Raw genomic sequence first — 12,036 nt, 5'->3', positions numbered from 1 at the left:
TCTCCCCGTTGCAGCAGTCCAGTGAGAGTCAGTTGTCTTTCAGCTTTGTCCTGTGTTTTCCACTGTCTCATCTTGCCATTTTGCTCCAAAAGTGGCAAATGTCCAACTCAGACAGTCTTTTCAAAGGTCCATTCACACGCAGTGAAGTTGCAGCTCGTTGGAAATGCACATCCATCCATCCAGTCATGATGATGCCATTTTTTCTCCTTGCTGCTGCTGCTGCAACTTTTCTTCACTGCTCAGGATACTGCTGTGAGCTCTTGAGATCCATCTCATTGTTCTAGAACTGCATTTCTTGTCTTCAGGGAGAGATTCTTGGAGCTTGTTTTCTCAGGGTGACAAACACATGGAAGTTAAGCTGTAAAACAATTCAGCCAAAACTTGGCTCGAGTGTTTCTAATGATGTTAACCTATAATTTTCTTCCGACTGCTGCACGTGGAAAATTGATCCGGGTCTGCTCTTCACCTGCAAGTGACACACTGAGACATTTTGATCATTCTTATCACTGCTTAAAGAAACACGTCTCCCCTCTCTGGTTCTGAAGTCCCCTTTCTTAAAAACCCAGAGAGATTGTAGTTGTTCTACATTGAAAAACACCAAACCCTCTTCCTATTTTTATTGCTTATTTTATCAACAATTCTGGTAAAAAAGAAATTTTGTGTGTGTCCACCCTAGCGGAGCTGGTGGCCTGCAGTACCACCGTCTCCCGCTAGTTGGAAACAACTTTTACGCACATTTCTACACTCCTCTCTTTTCCTTTTTTTTTTCTTGTTTTTGTTTCCTATTTTCAACATTTTGAACCCCATTTTTCTCTGTTTTTTACACACACACCAACTTTTCCACACAACCATTCTCTTTCATCTCACAACATACTATTACCCACAGTTCTTAACATACAGTCACACATTGAGTTTTGTCCCTGGCCGCCTGGTGGAACGTCTGCCGCAGTCGCCTCTTGAGCCGCTAATCCGGCTCCGCTGACTGCCCCTGGAATCTAAATTCTCTATTACTACACGAGGCGTCCCCCGTGAGGTTCCTTGCCTTCTACGGACTGTTAAAATCTCCCAATTCTTTTAATCTTTGGGCTGAAGGAAGGACAATACTCGGTGTATAAATGCTCAATCAACAATATTTTATTTCCATATAATTCAACACTTAAGAGCATAAGAACCATCATGATGGGGAGACCTGCCTGCAGAGGGTCACCGCAAGTCTCAAAATGGTGACGGGTTACTCAGCCTTTTATAGCCTCTAGTAGCCCCCACCTAGTCGTGAAAGCCTAAACATTCACATTCTTTCTCTCACACGGCGCCTAAGTTATGACCTCGGCTCCTTGTCTTTCTGCTCTCTGTAAAGGTGGGGGTATGGAATGTAGTCTGTTTCTCCCATTATCAGTACAAGGCCCTCTGCACCCAACATTCTCTTCATGATTCAGCAGTATGAAATGTCAAGAAACCGTGTAACACATTCAACAGTGTCGAATAATACAGGTCAATCAAATAGATCTAATGATTTTCACACTCTTTTAAGTCAGAAGTATAATGCAAACTAAAACTACATACTGATCACACACTCTATATTAAGGGGTATAATATGATCTACAGCAGTATCATAATTCAACTACTTTGATTACAGATATAAGGTAACATATGATAACAGAATAATCTCACAATTCCCCCTTTTGATCTCTTTATTTAAGAGATCACTTATAACATACACTCCAGCGTTACAAGGTTCAGTTCTTCTTGGTCCTGAGGCCCTCTGTCCCCCTTTAACGGGTGGACCATATGTGGGATGACCTCTGTGTTTACGCAGTTCAGATGCAAGAAAAATTAGATTTACAACAATAACAGCAGTTACAGATGACACTCCCATCACTCCCCAATTCTCCCACAGCTTTATTTTAGTGCTCCAGTTTCCCACTCCCATTTTTGGTGCCACCTTATACCTTTCAAATGTACTTAGACTAGAACCTCTGTCTAAGGAGCTTTTAACCTTTATTTTTATTGCTGCAGCTACCAGTATCTTCCAGTTGGGTGATTCTCAGCTTCTTTCTTCGACCTCCGGGGTTAGACCACCCTTTAGTCGTTGCACAGATCAGGGGATTATTCTGCCCCGATTTCAAACAAAGATCTGTGTATTTTGGGGTCACCGCCGTGTCCCCCTTTTTACCAAGATCCTCTCGAACCTCATTGGTCTGGTGTTCCTAGATTTTCGCCAACCCCTTCATGGTTATTGCTGTGTTTATGGGATCCATCTTCTCGAGGAGCCCAAACGCCATGACACTTGACCCCAGTTGCTGTCTGGGAGTCCCTACATCTGTCTCTGCTGTGAAGGGTCCTCATATCTCCGTAACCTCGTCTGGTGTCTGTTCCTTTCGCTGTAAGAGACAGAAAACCAAAACACCTCTCTCCCTAGCCTTGATAATCTAATGTTGTTATCCATTGCTCTTCTAATGATTCAAAGTTGGTTTAGAATCTCATGTTCAGGTCTCTCTGACCCAGGGACTCATTCTAATCATAATTTATGTGTGTGTAAGCGTGTTGGCATTTAGCCCTCTGCACTCAAAGTCAATACCTACAATTTATCAGTCCGGACAGTCACGCCGAACGAAGCTTATGACCTTCAAAAGACTGAGTGTCAACTCATTATGAGCACATTTGCAATGTGTTTATGAAAGTGGTTATAACCACTTAGTTTAGTCAAGAAATCAAAAACAAAAACAAATTAACCATTTTTTTTATTCTAACACACTATAAGCTTAAGTTTTACCATACCTAAATTATTAAACACACAAATAAAGTCATAAGAATTTTTATATAACCATTGTTTGATGTTCAAACTCAACTTCCACTCCCCCCTTTTTGACACACTCCCATGTGTCAATTCATCGGAGCTAGAAAATTAAAAGAGAAGGTTAGTGACATCATATCTCAGAACTCAAAATTAGCAACCAACGGGTTAAATCTGCAGTTCCACACTCTCATGTGAAGCTACCGTCTCCTCCTCCAGTCTCTCTTATCCTCCTGCTCCTGCAAAAACAAAACAAAACAAAGCATCCACCCTTCTCTTGCCGGCTAGGTGAATTGTTTGTTGGCATTTACTAATCCTAAAGTTGGTGCAGTCATTGTCTCAGTGTCAAGTCAGTCAAAACTTTTAGTCCGTCCATCACCGTCCAGTCACATGCATTCATTCACACCCATTCATACCAGATGTTGCTGATAATGGAGTCTCACGCGCGAGCTATTCAAGTATCCATCACCAGCAAGATGACGTCATCATTTTAAAGGAAAACAATTCCTTGTTTTTTGGACTGGATTGACTCGCTGCAATCCTTTTAGACTCAGGACTTCTCACGTGATCAGTGTCCCCTATAAGTGAATTTCTCTCAAGCCAATTACAATCATGGAGAAGCACACTTTGCAACTGTTTACAGTAATAATATTTTATAGCGCTTTAAATCTCAATCTTTCAGGCCTGTTTTAAAGAGCTGATTGTTAAATCATGAACTCACAAAATATCACCACCAGTGGATCACACCTCTCAGATTTTCTTATCTCAGTGCACTGTAACAAAAAAGAAAACAGATGTAACCAACAAAATACTAATAAAATAACACAAACTAGGGCCCGTTGCAGACATTTCCAAACATAAAATCATCCCTCTCTCGCTTAGAGAAAGAACACAAGCCAAAGCTCACTGATAAAATCAAGCTAGCGCTAAGCAAAACCAAAAAATCAACCAGAAATTCACAGGAACGTTTTGCTTCCTGCCGGGACAATATTGTGTAGGAATGAGAACCTCAGGTACCGTAACACCTTTTGTTCCTCCTTGAATTAAATCTCAATCATAGAAAATGCCGTACTCCGACCTAAAACTTACACCGTTAGTTCATCATTTTCACTCTGTGCCACTGCTCCTCATCAGGGCTGTGTGAAGCACAGCAAAGAATTCAGTCAAGGCCTTGAGCCATAAACAGACATCACGCACAGACATTGTTTTCATAACCAAACTGTTTCAGACCTTATTCCTTAAATCTACATAAATGCCCTTTGGGTGACATAAAACACATTTTAAGTAATCAATGGTAATCAATGGCTCCTCATAAAAATTATGTATTGGGATGTTTGTGTGCAGCATTTTGCATATCAGCATAAGCATTTGTTAGCAAAGCATTCTTCATTGCATCAGCGTGTGTGTGTGTGTGTGTGCGCATCACTCTTCGTTGCACAAGCGTGTGCATGTGTATGTATGTGGATCACTTCTCAGTGAATCAGCATTTCAATGTGTGTGTGTCATTTTTCACTCAATCAACGAGTGCACATCTGTTCATGTGTGTGTTTCTTTTCATCAGTGTATGTAGATGTGTGTGTTTGTGTGTGTTTGTGCTCATCACTTTCCTGTTCAGGTGTCTTGGGTAAACCACAGCCTGAAGCGTGCCCTGGGGTCCTGCCCTCCTCCTTTTCAGTCTGTTTGCGACCATTGCTGCTGCTGCTGCTTGAAGTTCTGTCCATCCTGGTTCTGACCCCAATTGGGGCAGTCCTTTCTCCAATGTCCATGCTCACCGTAGGTGAAACCTGCATCTTCTTCTCCTGTATTTTTGTCCATTCTGAGGTGCCTTCTGACCTCACTTGCTCCTCCTGTCTCGGCCACGCCCCTTTTGCTGCCCGATCATGCGTGTTGGTCCATCACTGTCCTGCACAGTGTTAATGCAGAGTTATCAAGATCAGCATCCTTTTGCTTGACCTTACTTTTCATTCGGGCTTGGCAGGCGTCCCGTCACAGCTCTGTCAGCTGACGCAGTCCGGGAATTTTCCCCCGTGTAGTGAAACGGGCCTTGGTTTTAGTGCTCTCCGTCTCTGCTGCATGAGATCCTTCCTGCAGCACTGTTGACATTTTCAGGTTGTTGTTGTGGGTCCAGCTGTTGCAGCATTTGGTCAGGGTCACGTAGAGGGGAGAGCAGGAGTCCAGGTCAGCCTCGGCTTTCAGGGCCGGCAAAGCAGCCTGTAATTAAACATAAAGAGAAAAAAACAAAAACAAAACAAAAACAAACAGGAAACAACAGGAAAATGATGTTGTGTTGGCTGTGTTACAAAGAGAGGGGAGAAACACCGGGCCAGGCCCTGTGTCAGCCTTCTCTCCCCCTTTTTTTTTTTTTTTTCTTCTTTTCCCCATACTATAATCAACTAATAACCCACCAAGTTGACAGGACAACATGCACATGTTCAAATTTTTAAATTCACAAAAGAGAACTTTCTTTCCGTCAGTAATCACTTGTGTTGTTCAATCAGCAGAAAACATCTCACAATTTGACTGTTAACCACTAAATTTGTTGTTTCCTCACTGGTTGGTCATACCAGTCTCTTTATTTCCTTTTTTTCTTTGAAGTTAAATTGTTGTCCTGCAACCCAGAGGGTTTCTTTGTTAGTAATGGATAAACTTCATCATTAAAAAAAAACAACCCCAAAAAACAGGTGTATGTTAATTTTTGCTGCTTTAACCTTGCTGGAAAATCTTCACATGTTCATGAGTGTAAGCTGTTTTTTCATTGCATGTGTGTGCATTTTTAGGCAGGTTAATTTTAACTTTTTCCCAAACTAGGCGTTACCTTAAAAGGAGCCTTTCTCTCACATTTCTCTGCTTGTGTGTGTTTTTGTTTCACCTTTTGTTGTGATGCTCCGGACGCCTTCCCAACCTCCACAAGTCCGTTGGCCCCAATTTTGTGTTAAAACTTCTCTTAATTTCTCCTCTAATTCTCTCCTCGCTGCTGTCTGTTTCACAGCTGCTGATTCTTGCTGGGTGTGGTTTCCATTACTATAATTTTGCTTCGGCCGCTGTGCTTGTGGGGGCAGTTGGTCCAGGTCCATAGCTTCCTGTATTAACACACTAAGAGATTTATTTAATATCATTTTCATCATTGTTAAACAGATAAGCAGGCAACACGCCCACCTTGACAGCGCAAACTGCACGCCAGTCTCCCAACACATTCCTCTCTCTGCTTCTCAATAATTCTCCACTACGCACCTCTTACTCTCTCTCTCTCCTTTTTTTATTATTTTTTATTACACCACAGAGTAATACACCCAATTATGCCCGTCTATCTCTATGTGGCTCCAAATTCCCTCTTTATGTAATTTCACACTCGTCAGGGGACAGGCACACAACAATTTTAACCACTGAAACGAGGAATTCAACCTTTTTATTTGACTACTCTAGAGCTCAACCTTTGATCGCAAAATGTGTCTTGGTCTAGTCCAGAATAAATGTGAACCCGTGATTACACGGCCGTTCCAGTGTTATTCTGTAGCTATGCGGGAGTCCTCAGTTCCCAAGTCACCACCTCGGCACCCAGACGACGCTGGACCGGCCTGTGCGTCCACAGACAGGGGGGTTGCCACACCTTGAACAAAATTAATTTCCACAGGTACACTAGGTATCAACCTTTGATCCTAAAATGTGTCTTTACTCTAGTGTCCTCCTATTCACACATCAACCGTCACTGTCACTGTGTTCACGCTTCACACACGGAAACACACCCAGAGCGCGCCTCACACACAGAACAGCACCCAGAGCGCGCTTCACACACACAACGCCCAGAGCGCGCCTCACCAGCAGTGAGACCCACAGAGAGCGCTTTTCATCAGCGGAAATTTACACAGAAACCTCTGAGCTCAACTGTTAGAACTCTTCCGAAGCACAACCGCACCATACACCAGGTACCCCTTTCACTGCGCTTATGGCCACCACCACGGGGCAAAATCGCATCGTAAACAGAAGTGATACACGTCCCCGAGGCTCAAAACCGACACCATAAACCAGCGTCTGCTTTACCTTTAATCGGGGTGAAGTAAATATTTTACTTATAATTTTATGGCCGTAGCCCTCGAGGCTCAAAACCGACACCATAAACCACCGTCTAACCTCTTTTCAATGTGCTGAAACCAGCAATCCCTCACTACTGCACTTATGACCGCATCACCAGAACACGGCCGCATCATAAACCAAAACCTACAGACGTGTTTCGCATTACGCGTTGCTGGCGCTTAACCGACACCGTAAGCCAGTATCTGCTTAACCTTAATTCTGTACTAATTTTATGACCGCATCAACGAGGGCTTATATCCGACACCATAACCCACTTCAAACCTCTATTCAATGTACTGGACTTATGGCCGCGTCTCCAAAGATTCTAATGTATTATTGCTACAGAAGCCAGTCTTAGACAAAGTTAAATGTGGAAGGTAAAGTGGGCTGCAACTAGCTCAACGTAGTATATTATTAGTTTCTTGGTAGAAGCAATTAAACTGCAACTAGCTCAACGTAGTATATTCTTAGTTTCTTGGTAGAAGCAGTTTATCTAACACACTGGAATTCAGCCTCAACTTTTGTTGTTAGTATCTCGTGCCAAAAACCAGACACCGACAAATTTAATGTGAAAATACGTGTAACTCAGCGAACAGATTAATTTGGAAAGCCCAATATGCACATTTGGTATTTATAATACAACAGGCTGTGCTTACCTTTCTGTTTAGGCTGGCCCTCTGTTCGCCTCGCCCCACGATCTCACCACAGGCCAAATCTGCACCTCCTCAGCACACCAAAGATCCGGGTCACGGCACCAAGTTGTTAAAATCTCCCAATTCTTTTAATCTTTGGGCTGAAGGAGGGACAATACTCGGTGTATAAATGCTCAATCAACAATATTTTATTTCCATACAATTCAACACTTAAGAGCATAAGGACCATCATGATGGGGAGACCTGCCTGCAGAGGGTCACCGCAAGTCTCAAAATGGTGACGGGTTACTCAGCCTTTTATAGCCTCTAGTAGCCCCCACCTAGTCGTAAAAGCCTAAACATTCACATTCTTTCTCTCACACGGCGCCTAAGTTATGACCTCGGCTCCCTGTCTTTCTGCTCTCTGTAAAGGTGGGGGTATGGAATTGTCAAGAGATTTATTCTAAATGACACTTCTTCAGCTAAGAGTCTAAGAGTGAAGAGACACACACTGTAGATCTTTACTTGCAAGGGCGGTCACAGAACGCTCACAACAGAGTGGGGGCCCTGTGATCAGCGCTCTGTTCTTGCACTTCTCTTTATTTATATGCAAAAATAATACAACAGTGAATACGTCTATTCATAGGCAGAGGAAAGTTAGTGTGTAGGGAGTGAAGATAGAAGTGATTTAGGTGTATGCATGTGTGTTGTGGGATACAGAAAGACGCGGCCTCTCTTCTTGTTAGGGAGTGTCAGATAAGAGTGTCCAGCTCTTCCTCTTCCTGGCAGGAGTGAAATAATAACAGCTTATTCAGCTGTGAGAAAGAATTTATAAAACAGTCCTGTAGTGGACAACAGTCTAAGTCATCAAAAGGTCAACATACAGTATTCTATCATATGCAAACTTATATCATTAAAAGCTTATACTGACTACCAGTACAATTTTCCATTGACATTCCCTCCTGTTGTCAGTATAACTTTCAAGTGAGATATCAGTATGTAACATCTTGTTGTACAGTTTCTATCACATCATCATTAATCACACAAAGTCTTCATGCTCCAACAGGTCGGGGTCATATCATTTGTCACGGCTATGTATGCAGCAACAGTGGAAACAATTATACGGTTAATCATGAGTTTTAGACATGGCAGGATACATGTTACAAAAACACAAAATAAAAGTAAAAATACAAAAAGGGATAAATAGAATAAATAAGAATAAGAATACAAAGGAATTGCAAGTATTGAAGTCTATTGCACCGTTGGTTTTTAACAAAAAGTATTGCACAGTGAAAAGGCAGTAGTAGTCTTTTTAGCAGTCACTTGTATTATTTACATAGGCCTGATTTTGGGCCTGCTGGATCTGTCTCAAGGCGTTCAGGGCATCAGTCATGTTTGATGAGTGTACATTGTCTGATGTGTGTGTGTGTCATTTCTCACTCAATCAACAAGTGCACGTCTGTTCAGGTGTGCGTTTCTCTTCATTCTGAGTCAGTGTGTGTAGATGTGTATGTTTGTGTATGTTGGTGTGTTTATCACTTTCCTGTTCTGGTGTTTTGGGTAAACCACGGCCTGAAGCGTGTCCTGGGGTCCTGCCCTCCTCTTTTTCAGTCCGGTTGCGACCATTGCTGCTGCTGCTGCTGCTCAAAGTTCAGTCTGTCCTGGTTTTGGCCCCAATTGGGGCAGTCCTTTCTCCAGTGTCCATGCTCACCGCAGGTGAAACCTGCATCTTCTTCTGTGTTTTGTCCATTCTGAGGTGCCTTTTGACCTCAGTTGCTCCTCCTGTCTCTGGCACGCCCTTTCTTCTGCTGCCCGATCATCCGTGTTGGTCCGTCACTGTCCTGTACAGTGTTAATGCAGAGTTATCAAGGTCAGCATTCTTTTGCTCGGCCTTACTTTTCATTCGGGCTTAATGGGCGTCTCGTCACAGCTCTGTCAGCTGAAGCTGTCTGGAAATTTCCCCCGTGTAGTGAAACGGGCCTTGGATTTAACGCTCTCCATCTCTGCTGCATGAGATCCTTTTCCTGCAGCACTGTTGACATTTTTAGATTGTTGTTATGGGTCCAGCTGCTGCAGTATTTGGTCAGGGTCAGGGTCAGAGATGGTAGAGGGGAGAGCAGGAGTCCAGGTCAGCTTCGGCTTTCAGGACCGGCAAAGCAGCCTGTAATTAAACATAAAGAGAAAAAACAAAAACAAAACAAAAACAGACGAACAGGAAAATGATGTTGTTTTGGCTGTGTTATTCAGAGAGGGGAGAAACACCGGGCCAGGCCCTGTGTCAGCCTTCTCTCCCCTTTTTTTTGTTTTTCCTCACAATATAATTAACTCATAACCCACCAAGTTGACAGGACAACACAGGTAGATATTAAAATTCGTAAGATCACGTTTAAAAGCACAAAAAAGGAATTTTCCTTCCTTCAGTAATCACTTGTATGATTCAATCAGCAGAAAACATCTCACCATTTGACTCTTAACCACTAAATTTGTTGTTTCATCACTGGTTGGTCATACCAGTGTCGTTCTTTTTGAAGTTGTTGTCCTGCAACCCAGAGAGTTTATTTGTTAGTGGTGGATAAACTTCAGCATTTGATAACAAAACTATTAAGTTTTCCCTGTTTTAACACTAATGAGGGATGTAGGCACATGTATAGTGTGTGCTGTAGTGTAAGCTGTTCTTCATTGCATGTATGTGTGTTAGTAGCTTGCATGCAAGGCCTCTGGGACTGTCTCACCCAAAAGAGCATTTTCTCAACAGTTGCCTTTCACTCGCGTGTGTTAAGAAAGGCAAATGTGCTTGAAGCAGTTGTGAGATTATTATGCTGTTATATATTACATTATACCTGTAATCAAAATGAGTGAATCATGATACTGCTGTAGGCCACATCATACTTCTGAGTTAAAAGAATGTGAAAATCATTAGATTTATTAGATAGGTTTGTATTATGCTATACTGCTGATTTACTGTGAGTGAGTTACACTGTTTCATGACATTTCATACTGCCGAGTTATGAAAAGAATATTGTATTCAGAGAGTAGGGGCCTCTCTCTCTTTTTTTTCCCTCTTTGTGATAGTAAAGAGAACAGAGCACATGCCACGGGAGCGTCACCCCCACCTTTGGTGGAAGCAGAAAAACAGGGAGCCAAGGTCATAACTCAGGCTCACTAAGAGTTAGAAAGAATATGAATGCTTAGTTTGTGGCTGTGGCGCATTTTGTATAGCTTCTTTTCTTTGTTTAGTAGCTTTCTGCCTTCACCTGAGAGTGTGCCCTAAGCATGTGACTTCAGGTCTCCATAATTGGAGTTTATTTAAAGATAAATAAGATGATTTCATTTATTGCTCGCAGATCATGCACTAAATGGTATTTTGCAGTATTAGCCTGCTTCAACACTTAAACAAAACATCACTCTTTGTTTTATTATTATTATTACTATTATTTTAAATTCTCCTTTCTCAAAAACATAAAATTAAATTGTAGTTGTTCTTTGCTGAGAAACACAAAACCTTCCCCCCCCCTTTTTTTTTCAAAACAAAAATTACATTTCAAAACAAAAAACAGACAACCCAGCTCTCAGCTGGCTCTGAACAGAAGTTACAGTACTCATCACTCAAGCAACATTTCAAAAAACAAAAGAAACAAAAAACAAAACTCAGCACACTGCACAGAGAACAACAACAATACACAACTGAAGATGTTGTTCTTGTTTGTTCTCCTTGAATTTTAGAATAAAGTTATTACATCTGCATTAGTAAATCATATGCCTAATCATTATGTGCCACTGTGATCCACAAGTATGATCACAAATTTAGTCATTTTTCAACCCAACAAAACAAAAAACAAAACAAAACAAAAAACAAGTTACCGATGGCTTGAACGCTTTACACACGAGTCAGGATGCAAAAAGGCTGCTGCCAAAGACAAATCAGAAGTGTGAGGGAAAAAAAAACAAAAAACTGAGCCCACAGACAGCTGCATGTTTGAGCTTTAATAGCTGTTTCCCTCCCTCTGATGTGTTCTTATGTAGCTCCTGCTGTAAAAAAATGTGTAACCTGCTCATCAGCTTAGCAGTGACCATATATTTAATTCAGCTTCTCAATTGTGTAGCTTTAGCTGTTGTATGCAGGGTTTTTAGTTGTTAGTATAGGTGTGCTCTATATTTCAGCAATGTCTCATCTAGGATGACAGGTTTTCGAGCAGGTCAAGTGCCTCTATGCACTTAAGTAATTTACATATTTTCTTTATTTTCTTCATTTCATATGTCATTATACTGAATTTGAGCAAACCTTAAGCTTGATGCAGACTACTTCTAACAATTATCCACCTCACATCATAGCTGACTGAGGTGCCTCTTCATATTAATATTATTTCATTATTAATGTTATTATCTTTTATATAACAGCAATAGTATATTACAATATTTTATTTATATTTTATTTGTGTCCACCAAGGGCTGAGGGTGAGCTGCAGTCTCACCCTTTCCCAAGCTGGAGACATTTTCCTTTTCACACATTTTCTTTGGCTGAACAATGACACAACCTTA

General features: G+C 41.7%; 1 protein-coding gene across 2 annotated transcripts in view; it reads left to right on the top strand.

The window, feature by feature from the left end:
• LOC100704393 (zinc finger protein OZF) overlaps positions 1-12,036 on the top strand; it is an 883,579-nt gene that overhangs the window by 711,932 nt on the left and 159,611 nt on the right. The window lies entirely within an intron of this gene.

Source organism: Oreochromis niloticus, linkage group LG18 (genome assembly GCF_001858045.2).
Source record: "Oreochromis niloticus isolate F11D_XX linkage group LG18, O_niloticus_UMD_NMBU, whole genome shotgun sequence".
NCBI lineage: Eukaryota > Metazoa > Chordata > Actinopteri > Cichliformes > Cichlidae > Oreochromis > Oreochromis niloticus.
The sequence above is the reverse complement of the archived record's forward strand: the minus strand, read 5'-3'. Positions and strand labels throughout refer to the sequence as shown.